Genomic DNA, 15,301 nt, shown 5'->3' on the forward strand with positions numbered 1-15,301 from the left:
GTCTTTTGTTTTAAGAATTGTTAACCCAGAAAGTTGATTCCTAAAAGGTAAATACTACATTTTTAATGTAGATTCCTTTATCAAAGCTTTAGTTTCGAAAATTAAGCATGTAATGACACATTTTTAAAAAAAACCATACTGGGGTGAAACAACTTTTTCCTCTCAGTTTTAGCATACTTGTTCACACATTTAATTATATTCATTTTTGTAATAAGGATAAGGCATTGCTTGATAACCTCTAGTATTTAATTTAAAAAAATATTAGGAAATGCACTACTTTTAAATATTATTTTTAAACTAAAAAGTGGGGAGCTGTAATGGCAGCAGGGAACAGTTGCATATTAATCTACCAGAATGCAGGTAATTTTTTAAAAAAGAAATTTTGTTGAAAAATATACACAGCACACTGAATTATTTAACTTTATGTTAAATAACCCAAATTCCTAGGAAAAGTTTGATTATAGGGTGCTTGGAAGTTGGGTAGTGTTACCTTTGTCCTTCCTTATGAAACCATTACTTATTATATATAGTATCTCTGTGGATGGGATACTATGGATCAGACCTGATCAGTTTACAGCCTACAGGCCTCATACAGCCCTTTGGTTGCCCCTGTCTGGCCAGTGGTACCATGGGGAACAGGAGGGGGGGGTATCCGCTCTTCACAACAGTCTCAGTTTCTCATGTGCCCTTTGGGAATATAAATCCCCACCCCTGGTATGGAATATATGAGTGGGAGATTGCAGAATGCAATTGTTTTCAATCTAAGAGCGATGCACTAAATGTTTAATGCCTGGGAATTTTGAGTGCTGCAATCCCTTTCTAGCTGAAGGATGCCAAGTTGTGAAAGACTTATTATGAATTTTTTGTTCCTTGCTATCTGTATCTATCAACCACAAATGTATAGTATTAAGGATTTTCTGAAAGTAAAATTATCCAGTTTATATGGTGCCAGTCAGGTGCAAAGCCACTTTAATTAGATCTTAGCAGTTTGAGTAATGAGAATTTTAATGTGCCTTTTTTTGATAAGAACTTATAGAAGAATCCTATTTTGTTTTGGGTAATAAACAATAAAAAAGCTTGAGATTTAAAAAAAATAATGTGAAAGAATGTGAAACTGACAAATGAATTCATTGGTCTGTGAGGGTAAGCAGCAGAGCTGGAGTCCATTAATCAATTTGCTTTGTGTCAGCTGGGAGCAACAAATCAGCTCCATCAATAACTATAGCTTTGTAGTATGAAAAGTAAAACATACTTTGTACACTAATGTAATTCACCAAATACTATTAGTTGTACCAGCTAATTCACCTCATCTCACCTCATTTAACTGAGTTCATTTTAAATGTCACCTTTATTTTAAACCTTACTTTGTTCTTTAAAACTATTTGTAGAAGAATTAAGCTGATAAGATATTTTTTTGCAATTTCTCTACTGCCACAGTATGCATTTCAGCAGTTTATTCTACAAAGAATCTGACTAGCATTAACCTTGCTGCCTACTGTCTAAGCAGCTAATTTAAAATTTGCCTTCTAACAGAAAGGACCTATGCAGGCTCCCAATAATGTATAGGGGGCTTCCCCGACTCTAGGTCTTCTATCCAGGAAATCCAATTTGCAGCCAGAGGTAAGAGCTATTTAATGACAAAATAAAAACAATCTACAGCTACAAAGATGAACTTCATCTCAGTGCCCAGACTTTAAAGTATACCTTTTCAAAACACATTTGCACTCTATTTTGAACAAGCTAATTGTATCTCCTAGTAGACAAGGTTATTATATATTTCATGTGCAGTGTTTAAGAAGTATTCCCACACAAAAGTATTTTAGCTGTCACCAGGCACTGCTGAATAGATGTAGGATGCAATGCAGGTACAAACAACAAAATATGGTTCTAGCATTAAAGAAAAACAAAACCACAATTATCCAAAGAAATAAAACTACAATAAACATTTTAAAGGAGCTTGAAAATATTCTTTCATTTTAATTTGCTTATTAGAACTATGACAGTTTGTTCCTCATGTGAAGATCATCAATGCAATCTCTGATTCTAAAATGTAACTAAAATATATTCGGAGATATTGCTCTGAAAACTTCAGCTACTTTTTCTCTAATAAATGAAAGTGATAGTGAAAAGACTGTTTGCAGGGAAGAAGCAGAGGCTGTTTGAATGTCTGCTTGCATAAATGAACCAGGGGTGAGTTCCTGTACCGGTTGGTACCAGTTCGCTGTATGCGCCATTGACTGTTAATTGTTCTGCGCATGTGCAGAAACATGCCGACAACAGCAGAAGAGACTGGGGAACCGGTTCAGGGCGTGGTCTGCCTGGATCACTACCAGTTCTGCGACCCGGGCTGAACTGGGCCAAACCGGGAGCAACCCACCTTTGACATGAAAATCAATCAATCAATCAGAATAGAGCTGGAAGGGACCTTTGAGGTCTTTTAGTCCAATCCCCTGCTGAAGCAGGAGACCCTATTCCATTTCAGACAAATGGCTGTCCAGTCTCTTCAGTGATGAAGCACCCACAGCTTCTGAAGGGAAGCTCTTCCACTGGTGAATTGTCCTCATTGTTAGGAAGTTTCTCCTTAATTCCAGGTTGCTTCTCTCCTTGATTAGTTTCCATCCATTATTTCTTGTCTTGCCCTCTGATGCTTTGGAAAATAAGTTTCTCCCCTCCTCTTAGTGGCAACCTCTCTATATTGTGTGTGCATGGGTCATACATGCACACACAATATTTAATACAGAAGGCAGAAAACATTTGGAAAATAATTAATGAACAGAGAAAATGGTACAATTCATTTTTGTTTCTTTCTTCTCCCTTGCAATTATTCCTTCTGTCATTTTCTAGTATTTGCTACCCAAGACTGAAATGAATAGGAGTAAAAGGAAAATTCAGTTCTAAATCAATTTTTTTGTAATCAGCTGCTTGATGCATATGGAGAACTAAAAAATTTCAAGCAGTCACCCCATGTCAGAGATAATCAAAGCAGTGCACTGATGAGCTAGCTGATGAGAGCTAAATAGCTTGAAATAGATCTATACTAGTCTCCCTTTATTTATTTATCAGCACAAATAAAAAACACAAATATAACAAAAGGCAACAGTAAAAATATTGGGTTTCTGTCGTGATGGACTCTTGTGACGAGCCGATTGACAGATGTTGGAAGCAGTTAGCTTCCTCCCATAATTGGGGCTTACAAGGGGTTGTGACACTAATATATACCTTCTTCCCTGGCTTCAGCTGATAAGGAGGAGACCTGTGGCTTGATGGCTAAGACGTTTGCTTAAGATGCAATACAGCACAGGTTCGAATCCCAGTAAGGGTATGGCTAGCTGATGAGAGCTAAATAGCTTGAAATAGATCTATACTAGTCTCCCTTTATTTATTTATCAGCACAAATAAAAAACACAAATATAACAAAAGGCAACAGTAAAAATATTGGGTTTCTGTCGTGATGGACTCTTGTGACGAGCCGATTGACAGATGTTGGAAGCAGTTAGCTTTCTCCCATAATTGGGGCTTACCAGGGGTTGTGACACTAATATATATATATATTTCTAATATAACACTTATATATATATATATATATATATATATATATATAGATAGATAGATAGATAGATAGATAGATAGATAGATATAGATATAGATATAGATATAGATATATAATATATATATATATTTCAGCTTAAGGTCATATCCCCACTGTATTATTATTTATAACTACAAAAAAGGGAGAAAGAAAAAAAAAATTCTTCAAGTCTTATTTTAGAAGGCTAAATATCCCTGCTTAGTGGTATGCCAATTTGGTAAGGATAATCATAGTTATAATTTATGAAAATGTTGCAGCGAATATTTATAGTAAATCTATATTTTGGGGAAACCTTTTAAATCAGGGAAATAAGCATTTGTGGTTAAATACTGCTGTTACCAAACTAATAGCCTTGCACAACATAGCACTATTTAATCTTCCTGTGCATTTTATCTTTCTTATAGTATGGCAGCATAGGATTTCATGTCTGTCATGTTGTAAAATTTGTTAACTTAATTCCAGAAGGTTCTCCTCGAAAGAGTATTCAAGCAGCATGCATACTTGTCTTGCAAAGGTGAATTTCCTATATTTTGCACTCCCACCAGCTGTGCTGTTTCAGAACATTTAATTTGTCTTCATTAGGAGAAATGCTCTTAGACAGACATCACTGCTTGGTCAAAGACATTGTACAGTTGAACACAAATCATTTTGGATATGATTGAGCATTCTCAAACAGATTTTTTAGGGCAAAACAAATTGGGTTTTTTTATCCATAAACAAATTGTTCTATGATTCTTTCATTCTCTTCTACAGCCAATAAAGAATCGCGCTGGGAATTATTTTCTTGATAAATATTTGTGAGAAGAGGTGTTTTGCAATATTAAGGAAAAACCCTAACAATAGGGAGTGGGATCAATGATTAAGATGTGCTGCACTGTACAGATCCAATAAAACACTAATTTTTAAAGCTAGTAACTAATACACTGCAAAGTTTCAAAAACATTTAGTTCAGAATGGTGCCCGGTCTCTACTATAGCATCAACTGTATAAAGGCTACATTCCAGGAATCCCTGTGAAGCCTAGCATGGCAGTAAACTCTGACATCCAGCAAAGTTGCACAGGAAGCTTTATCCCTGAAGCAAAAGTTACAAGAGCATGTTATTAAATTAAGTGGAATGCTAACTGCAGCCTGTGAGGGAGGGGTGAAGCAAGAATTCCCTTCCAAGAGGAAAATAGATTTTTATTTGCACAAGATGAGCTGCCTAGACTGTAGAATTACAGCTAGCCCTTGACAAACGATCACAACTGAGCCCAAAATGTTGGTTGTCAGTCATTACATTGCAGTCCTTAATTAATAGTCCTTAATTTTTATGAAGACCGTAAAGCAAGTCTCTATGGTTACGAGGCAAATCATGTGGTCATTAAACAAATATATCATATCCAGCATGTTCCAAGGGTGGCAAAGCAACTATGCTTTTGGAAAGTTGCTTTCGATTAGTATTTGTTTCCAAACAAGATCATGTAATCACTGAGGTATGTGTCAAAAAAAATTGCCTGTTTGTCAAGTGCTCTATGTACATCATCTTTTCATTCTTACACAAGGATCAAGCTTTAGAACTCAGAAATATGCGCAATGAGATATGTTACATATAATACAGGAATGGAGGTGGTTGTGGTACCTATCAGTAGAAACTGTGGCTGTCCTTTTCCATTGTGTAGAGCATAGAATACTCCACTTTAAATGTATGGAATATATTTGTATTTATTTATTAAATTTATTTGCCACCTATCTCGCCATTAGGCTGCACTTTTAAAATTAAAATTTTTTAAAAATCTGAGATAATGGCATGCACAGTACAAAAATTCCTCCTGGTACAGACCTGGTAGATAGATCTATGGAGGAATTTAGTCACAATGAATGCAGTTATAGTGATATGTGGCAAGATACACCTGAGTCATAGAAGGATCAGGGTTATAACTATAACACATTCACCCTGATCATTTGATTTCATATCCCCTCCACTTCAAGAACATTGGGCATTATCCAGTTACACCCTTTTCCATTTAAAGTTGCCTTTCTTTGCCTTCCTCAATTAGTTAAATAGAAGTTTAACAATAGGCAGGTGGCTTAATAGTGGGAATGCAAAAAGACATGGCCCAAGGATCGGCAGGATAATTTCTTGATGCATAAATTTCCTAGAAAAGGCTTACATGCAAGGTTTATTATCATTAATCCTGTATGAGGGATTTGTAAGCACTTGTGAGGGACTTTTTTAAAAAAGGATATAATATACATTTCCCCATACCTCTAATGATGTTAGAAAGATGATCCTTATATTATATTCATGTACCATATCTCCTCACCATTGAGAAATGTATATCTCCTGCTCTGGAGGGAAACTGTTTCTGTCTTTGCAATTTGCTGCAGTACACTGCAGCACTTTGCAAAGCCTGCATCATGTTCCCTTAACTTCCAACTATACACGACATAGACAAAGAGATTTGCTTCTATCTCCTTTGTAGATTTAACTGCTCTTTTAGTCTTCATTTTTCTCCAAATTTGCGCATAAGGAATGAAAAGAATAGAGGTGGGAAATGAACATTAATATGCTAACTTGTTTGTCCTCATGCATACTGTTCTCAAATTCAGAGTAAGGGAATTTAAGATGAAGTTGTGAAAATTATTACTATACACAATACCCTACATAATAATTTGCAATTTTCCCATCAAGAAAGAAAAACAGCTTTCTACAAGATATCAACAACAACAAGAAAAATGTTAACGTCCACCCCACAGATTACAGGGTACAAATGATAATTCACTAAAACTTTTGTGTGTTTGCATTCTCTCAAAGTATAACATGCAAAGTTTAAAGAAGTATAAACTAATATAATTGTTTCCTCCAATGGTGCCTCTTGTTGACATTTATCTCCATCCCAAGACTGTGTGGGCCAAGAATATCATCTCCCCCTCTCTAAGCCATTTTCAGCAGCAAGATTGACACTGCACCGTAATCAGTAATTAATGTGTTTTATTATTCATGCCAAAGGATTGAGTGAGCAAACGGACCTCATATTGTTCAAAGGAAAAGGTAACCACCCATTTGCTGACTCTTTTTGATGTGGTGTAGAATTTCAAAAGCCCATTGTATGTTTCAGTGGTGGATTGCTAACCGGTTTGCTACCGGTTCGCTTGTGCTCATGCTCACACTCGCGCACTTCTGTGCATGTGCAGAAGCATCCGGGCGGGTGGGCGGAGCCTCCCACTGCCACCACTACCAGTTCAGCTGAACTGGGCCAAACTGGCAGCAACCCACCTCTGTTGTGTTTATATAATTGCAAAGCATTGTTATTTTTCCTTCTCTAGTATGCCACAAGGGTTAGGACTAAGGCTCAGTTCAGTGGTGCTTCCTCATTCTTCATCTATTTCCTATTGACTTGGCTTTCTTTAAACCAAAAACACCCCCACCCAATAAATTAAAGTCTTCCCTTTCTTAAGATGCTCCCTTGATAAAGCCACAAAATATACAATACATTTACTTGATACTAGATGGATTTTGATGAAGCTGGAAGGTTGGAACTATTGCCATCCTTAGATAAAAGAAGTTCTGTGCCTTTAAAAATTGGCTGACAAGCATAAAATTAGCAGGTTAATGCTTCCTGAGATAGCACATTTCGGTGGTATTAAAATATGCATATTTGGCATGCCTGCCTTTCATAAAGCTGTTATTAAGTAACTCCTACTTATGTCAAATGAGGATTATTCTAGATGCCTCTGCATACATTCCAAAGGATGGGGGCAAAGCTATCATTGCACCCATCTTTAAAAAGGTGATGAGGCACTCCCTGATAATTATAGGCTTATAAGTTTTCTAAATATAATCAACACATTGTAAACAAATCTATGCAAGAAGTAGTGCAATTGGCTGGAGAAAGGCAGCATCCTGAAGATGAGCAAGCAAGTTTTAGGGAAGGAAGATCAACTTTAAATCATTGTCCTTTCCTCCAACATCCAACTGATTAATATACATGTAGGTCTCTCACACAATTATGTGTAACCTTTGTAAACTGGAAAGTGGCCTTTGATAAAATTAAATCCCATAATACACCATAGATAGGCTCTCATTGCTGTTTATCTATAAATTGCACAAACAAACAAGAGCTTGAGTCTTACAGAGAACCAATGGGTATCTAACAAAGTCAATATCAGAGAAAAAGTATGCAACAAGGATATATTGTACTTCCATAAATCCATATCTGTGATTTACATGCTCCAATTCCAACAACATCTCTAGAAAAAGGGCTTCAGTGCTGTTTGTCTGAAATCATGGATGGTACCAGACATGCCTTTCACAAAGAAGATGCTTTTGTGACTCTGCCCAGACTGATCTTTAGAACAAATCATTCTGTGATACATATTTTACAAGGAATTGCACTCCCAATTAATTAAACCCTTAATAGATAGCCCTTGCAGACAAAGGGTATCTAGATTTTTTTTGAAAAAGATAAGAACCCTGAAATTCCCCACACAATTACTAAATCATAAGCCTAAGTCATAATGGTTTTCTATCATCAGACCCAATAACCAAATAAATATTTTGCATGATGTATAAGTTGTTGTTGGGTTTTAGAATTGCATGTCGGTGTTTTAATTTTTATAAGCTGGTCTCGACTGTAATAAAATATTTGTATCGCATTACATTTTATTCATTTATATTATTGCACCAGGATCAAAATTTCATACACCTCCTGTTTGATAAGACAGTTTGCATTAACAGAGAAGCAGAGAACCAGAACAGCTGAAGTAGAACTATACATATTGCTGATTGTTTCCAAAGCTACTTGTGAACATGCATTCACAGGTGTGCATGTGCACATATATAAGTGCATAAAATGTTATTTCTTAAATTAACATTTCTTTACTTACCATAAGCAGTCAAGTTTTCCCAAACACTGTCTAATGATATTTTTATGTATTCTTTTCCTTTTTTATCAGAATTGAATAAAACTGGCTTATGGGAGATGAAACCTATAGAATTTCAGAGAAATGTGAAGAGTTCTAATACCCTGCTTATTTAAGTAGTTAGAACATTTTTGCTTTTCACCTACAGAAATGCTTTATTTCTATTCTAACCTTCTTATGGATCAGGGGTTGGTTCTGGCAGAGACTACTGCCAGTTTGCTCAGGATATGCCATGGGCGCACAGAACTAAAATTGCTCTGGGCATGCATAGAAGCAAAAAACAAGATGGCAGAACCAGTTCAGGGACGTGGCAGGCCTGGGTCGCTGCCACTTCCAGCGACCCAGGCCGCCAAGCTACTACTGTTTCGGCCAAATTGGTCTGAACCGGTAGGAACCCACCACAGTTATGGATAGCTTCTTCCTATTTTCAGTTTTGCCAGTGACACTGCCTAACACATGTGAATGCAAGCATAAATGGCTTGTGTGGATCCATTACTGTGCCTTCTCAGGGATGGTCATTGCAGTTCTGAAGCTTCTTCCCCAAATCCTGACAATGTCATCTCATATTCTTGAAAAAGTCTATTCAAGATACCCAGCACTTTTCTTCTGATCAATTGTCTCCAGAGATAAAATGATTATTTCCTTATCCATATACCTTTATTTTTAAAATTAATTGACAGATGGAAGGGACAAATAAAGAATCATAGAATAATAGGGCTGGAAAGGACCTTGGAGGTCCTTTCAATTCAACCCCCGATCCAAAGCAGAAGTCCTTATACACCTCAGACAAATGGGGTGAAAACCTCCGGTGATGGTGCACCTACAACTCCGGGATTTGTTCCACTGTCAGAAAATTCCTCCTTATATCCAGGTTGGATCTTTCTCTGATGAGCTTCCACCCAGAACTTCTTATTCTGCAATCAGATGTATGGAGAATAAACTGATCCCTCTCTTCGTTGTGTTAGGTCCAAGTATTGGTAGATGGCTGTTAAGTATCCTCTAAGCCTTCTCTTTGTTATGCTTATCCTTCAGCCCCCTTATCATCTTTGTTGCTCTTCTCTGCATATTTTCTAGTGTCTCAGCATCTTTTTTGCAGATGACACAAAGCTGGAGGAAAATGAGGCCACACTTGAATCCACATGCAGTTCTGGTTACCACAATAAACCAGAACTGCATGTGGATTCAAGTGTGGCCTCATGAATGTAGTATGAAATGGTGCTATTACTTCTCATGATCTTGATGCTATTGCTCTGTTGATGCAACCTAGGACTGCAATGACTTTTTTGACAGCTGTACCATACAGATGTGTCTTATTTAAGTGGTGATACACCAGGACACCTAGATCCCTCTCACAGGTACTATTGCTGAGCCAAGTACTGCCTATCCTGTACCTGTGCATCTGTTTTTTTCTTGCCTAAATGCAGGACTTTATTTTCTCATTACTGAACTGCATCTTGTTGAACAGGATCTAATGCTCGTCTGTAAAGATTCTTCTGAATTTTGAGACTTATCTTCCAAAGTGTTAACATTTTCCTCCAGCTTTGTGTCATCTGCAAATTTGCTGAGTAGCCCTTCAATCTCTTCACCTAGGTCCGTGATGGCGAACTTATGGCACAGGTGGCACAGGTGGCACACGGAGCCATATCTGCCAGCATGGGAGCAGTGTGGCGTACATGGGGGGGGGGGTTGTGAGTGCATGTGCATGTGGGGGCACACTTTGCATTATGGGTGCTGGCACATGCACCCTTGCATTTTTGGCACCCAACAACAAAAAGGTTTTCCATCACTGACCTAGGTCATTTATGAAGATGTTGAGAACACTGGTTCTAAGACTTTGAGGTAGCCTCCATGTAGTTCCACTGAGGACTATATGCTGAGTGTAGTTGGTCAGCCAACTGCAAATCCATCTGGTGATGGTACTGTTTATCCCACATTGTTCTATCTTACCAAGAAGTAGACTGTGATCTACTTTGTCAAATACTTTGTTGAAGTCCAAGTATACTATGTTCCAGCATTTCACTAATTTATTTACTTTACCTTGTACACCTTGATCATTTCTATGTACTCACAAATCCAGTGCTTAATTATCTTTTCCAGGATTTTTCCAGATATTTTTTTAAATATATTTTTATTTTCAAAACAAACATACTGTAGAAAGTGTATCAGTTGGTTACAAAAGGCTTTTGTGCATCTCTTCCACCGTCATCAAATATAATTCATATTAATTCTAATATCTTAACTCAGATATTTATTATATTACCATCATCATACCTCCACTTTTATTTGACTATGATTATTTAAACGTCCTTCATCATAAAATATACCGATTTAATACATAACCACATACTGGCATTTCATTTACTTATTTGTAAAATCCTCCATTAACATTAAATCCTCATATCCTATTCTAGCTAAACATCCATAATATTTAATACCAAAATTTTCTAATCCTCCTTTCCAAATCCCTGTTTACCATTTACATCCAATTGCCTTATATTGTACTCATAGCATGTATATAATTTGTTATCATTATCCTTTCTTTATTTAACTATATCCTATATCATAACATTTCCCCCCTAATAATTAAAACTTAGCTGTGTCTAATTTCATTCTTTTTTATTGTTATTGTTATTAATAAACTTTATATACAGTCCAAAAGTATTTCTAACCTTCCGATCATGAGTAACATTCAATATTCATATCCAATTATTACTTATCATAACAGCTCAACATTAGTATACATTACTATCATTATCAATTTTTATTTAAGTATACCTATTGTCACTAAATTTAACGAAGTTTAGCTACTTTTAAATTATACTCTTCCATCTATCAACCTGTATCTCTCTAATAGCAAAACAATCTTATGTCTTGTGCCATTTGTGGATCCAGTCCTCCAAACATCCTCTTGATCAAATCTTTATGGACTCCTCTTAGCAACTCCTTGCTTGTAATATCTCTCATGTAATCTTGACACCCTCTTTCTGTTTCCTTGTTCAGCTTGTCTTTAATTATCAGCAGTGTTTTGCAAATAGTATTTCATAGTCCATAAATTCTTTAATGTTTTCTTCTTCTTCTATGTCCTATCCTTTGAAATAAATTTTCTCTCCATTTAATTCCTCTCCAATATTCCATTCCTTCCTCCCTCAGAAATAAACCAATTGTCACGAATATCAACAGGCTCAATCTCTTTATATTCGTTTTCCATTTCAGTTTTTTGAATTTCAATCTTCTTATTTTGTATTTGGAAAACATCCTCAGTTTTTTCATCATATTTTGTTGTTAAATGCACCAAATATTCCAATTTTCTCTCAATTCTTTCCTCTGTATCCAACACTCTCTGCAGCACTCTGTGCATTACGGAGACCTGGTTGGGACATGAGGGGGGTGTTCCCCTTAGTGAATTATTCCCACCAGGCTTCCAGGCGTTTCACCAGCCAAGAGCCCAGGGCAGGGGCGGTGGTTATTAGGGAAAGTCTCGGACCTCAGGAGGTCACTGTGCCTCAGATAGGCGGGTGTGAGTCCCTTTTTGTGAATTGGGGCCTTGGAGTTCAGGTGGGCCTTTTTGTTATGTACATGTCACCCTGCTATGTTTCATCGACCCTGCCGGAGCTGCTGAATGTGTTAGCTGGATTGGTGGTTGATTTCCCCAGGTTTATGATCCTGGGGGATTTCAATCTGCCTTCCATTGGTGAGACATCCGAGTCAGCTTGGGAGTTCATGGCTTCCATGACGGCTATAGACCTAACTCAGTTAATTCAAGACCCCACCCATAACAGGGGACACATGCTCGACCTGATTTTTGTCTCTGGGCAGTGGATGAATGATCTAGATATAGGGGATATTTCTATCCAACCCTTGTCATGGTCTGACCATTTCCTCATCAGGCTTGACTTCCATACTGTTGCCCCTCGCTGCAGGGAGGCGGAACTGAGTAGATGGTTCCGCCCCAGGTGCCTGATGGACCCTGAAAGGTTCTTGATGGAGCTTGGGACTTTTCCTGAATTTCACAGCTCAACCGAAGCCCTAGTGGAAACCTGCGATAGGGCGGCCACTGGGGCCTTGGATCACGTTGTGCCTTTGCGACCTCTGACCCGGTGTCAATCCCAGGTGGCTCCCTGGTTTACCGAGGAGTTCCGGGAGATGAAACGCCAGAAAAGATGCCTAGAGAATGGTTGGAGGGCCAGCTGGTCCGAATCTGATCGAACACTAGTAAGAATTCATATTAAATCCTACTTAGTGGTGATAAAAGTGGCAAAATGGCAACATTTTTCCGCTCTTATCACGTCCACAGATAACTGCCCAGCCGCCCTATTTAGGGTGACCCGCTCCTTACTTAATCAAGGAACTGGGAAAGACCCCTTGCAGGATAGGGCTGAAGAATTTGTTCAGTATCTGCAGGATAAAATGACTCAGATCCAGACAGGCTTGGACTCTGACTGGGTAGATTCGGGCGAGTCAACGGGGATGAATCTTGTGGAGACCATATGGGATGAGTTTGACCCTGTGACCCCCAAGGGCATGGACAGGATTATGGGGAGACTCAGTGCCGCCACTTGTGTGCTGGACCCGTGTCCTTCTTGGTTAGTCTTGGCTTCCCGGGAGGTGACATGAGGCTGGCTCCAGGCAATTACCAACGCTTCGTTGAGAGAGGGGTTCTTTCCCACCGCCTTGAAGGAGGCGGTGGTGAGGCCCCTCCTTAAGAAGCCTTCCCTGGACCCAGCTTCTTTAACCAACTATTGTCCGGTCTCCAGCCTTCGCTTTGTAGCAAAGATTGTTGAGAGTGTGCAGTAGCACGTCAGCTTCCCCAGTACCTGGATGAAGCTGTCTATCTGGATCCGTTTCAGTCAGGTTTCAGGCCGGATACAGCATGGAGACGGCATTGGTCATGTTAGTTGATGATCTCTGGCGAGCCCAGGACAGGGGCTGCTCCTCTGTCCTGGTCCTATTAGACATCTCGGCGGCTTTCAATACCATCGACCATGGTATCCTACTGCAACGACTCGGGGGGTTGGGAGTGGGGGGCACCGTTTTACGGTGGTTCTCCTCCTACCTGTTGGATCGGTCTCAGTTTGTGTTGACTGGAGGGCAGGGATCGACCCCGAGGCGTGTCATTTGTGGGGTGCCCCAGGGGTCAGTTCTCTCACCCCCCCTGTTCAACATATATATGAAACCACTGGGTGAGATCATCCGTGGTTTTGGGGTACGGTATCATCAATATGCTGTTGATACCCAACTTTTCAGCTCTACCCCAAACCACCCAAACGATGCCCTCGACGTGATGTCCCATGTCCGGAGGCTGTGCGGATCTGGATGGGGAGGAACAGGCTCAAGCTCAATCCCTCCAAGACTGAGTGGCTGTGGTTTCCGTCATCCTGATTTGTGCATCTTGTTTCATCTTTGATGATAGGGGAGAAATTTTAGCCCCCTCAGAGAGGGCCCACAATCTGGGAGTCCTCCTGGATATGAGGCTTAGTTTAGAAGAACACCTGATGGCCGTGACCAGGAGGGCCTTTTACCAGGTTCGCCTGGTACGTCAGTTGCGGCCCTTCCTGGATCAGGATGCTCTGTGCACAGTCACTCATGCCCTTATCCTTTCTCGCCTGGACTACTGTAACACTCTGTACATGGGGCTGCCCTTGAAGAGCACCCAGAGGCTTCAACTGGTCCAGAATGTGGCTGCGTGGGTTATCATGGGGGCACCTAGGTGCTCCCATGCTGCACCCCTTTTAGGAGACCTGCACTGGTTGCTGGTTGTCTTCCGGGTGCGATTCAAGGTACTAATTATGGCCTTTAAAGCACTTCATGGCTTAGGCCCAGGATACCTGTGAGACCACCTACTGCCACCGATAGCCTCCCACCGCCCAGTGACATCCCACAGAGTTGGCCTCCTCAGGGTGCCGTCAGCCAGACAGTGTCAGCTAGCGACCCCCAGGGGGGAGAGCCTTCTCTGTGGGAGTGCCTTCCCTCTGGAATGAGCTGCCCCCAGAACTTCGTATAATCCCCGACCTCTAGTCCTTCTGACGCGCCCTAAAATGTTAGCTTTTCCAGCAAGTTCCTGGCCTGAACAAAACAAAATAAATTATTGATTATTGTTAATTTTAATTGTTTTTTTTTAAAAAAAGGTTATTGTTAATCTTAATTGGGTTTGTTTTTGGGATATTATATGTAATTTTTTTAAACTTTTGTCATATGTGTTTTTTTTAATGTTGTACACTGCCCTGAGTCCTTGGGAGAAGGGCGGCATATAAATCCAATAAACCAAACCAAAGCAAAAGTCCTCCTCGGAGGTTCAAAGGCCCTGTGGATGCCATGTCCCTACACAGTTATATTTTTTCTTAGAAGGTCAGCAAGACTAAAACACACACTCACAAGCTCTCTGTAAGCAAAAACAAACTTCAAAGGGACAGCTGTAAAATCTTATCAGATCTTAAGCCAAACAGCCAGGCAATAAAAGCTTGCAATGTCGAAGTCAAAACAATCAATCTGTAGCTTGCAGAAAGTCACAAAGAAATGTTAGAAGAAGAAAGCTTAATCCATCCATTTGAAAAAGTTTTGCTTAGATTCAATCCATGTAAATAGCATTTAAAAAGTAAGATAACCACTGTCCAGAACCATTACAAAAATCAAATTAGCTGCCAAGTTCTTCTATTTTTTTATTTAAATTAGTTTTTAGGTTTTATAGGCAGTCCATTTTTAAAAAAATAGCAATAGCAAAAGCAGTTAGACCTATATACTGCTTCATAGGGCTTTTCAGCCCTCTCTAAGCGGTTTACAGAGTCAGAATATTGCCCCCAACAACAATCCGG

This window comes from Thamnophis elegans, chromosome 6 (assembly GCF_009769535.1).
Source record: "Thamnophis elegans isolate rThaEle1 chromosome 6, rThaEle1.pri, whole genome shotgun sequence".
NCBI classification, from domain to species: domain Eukaryota; kingdom Metazoa; phylum Chordata; class Lepidosauria; order Squamata; family Colubridae; genus Thamnophis; species Thamnophis elegans.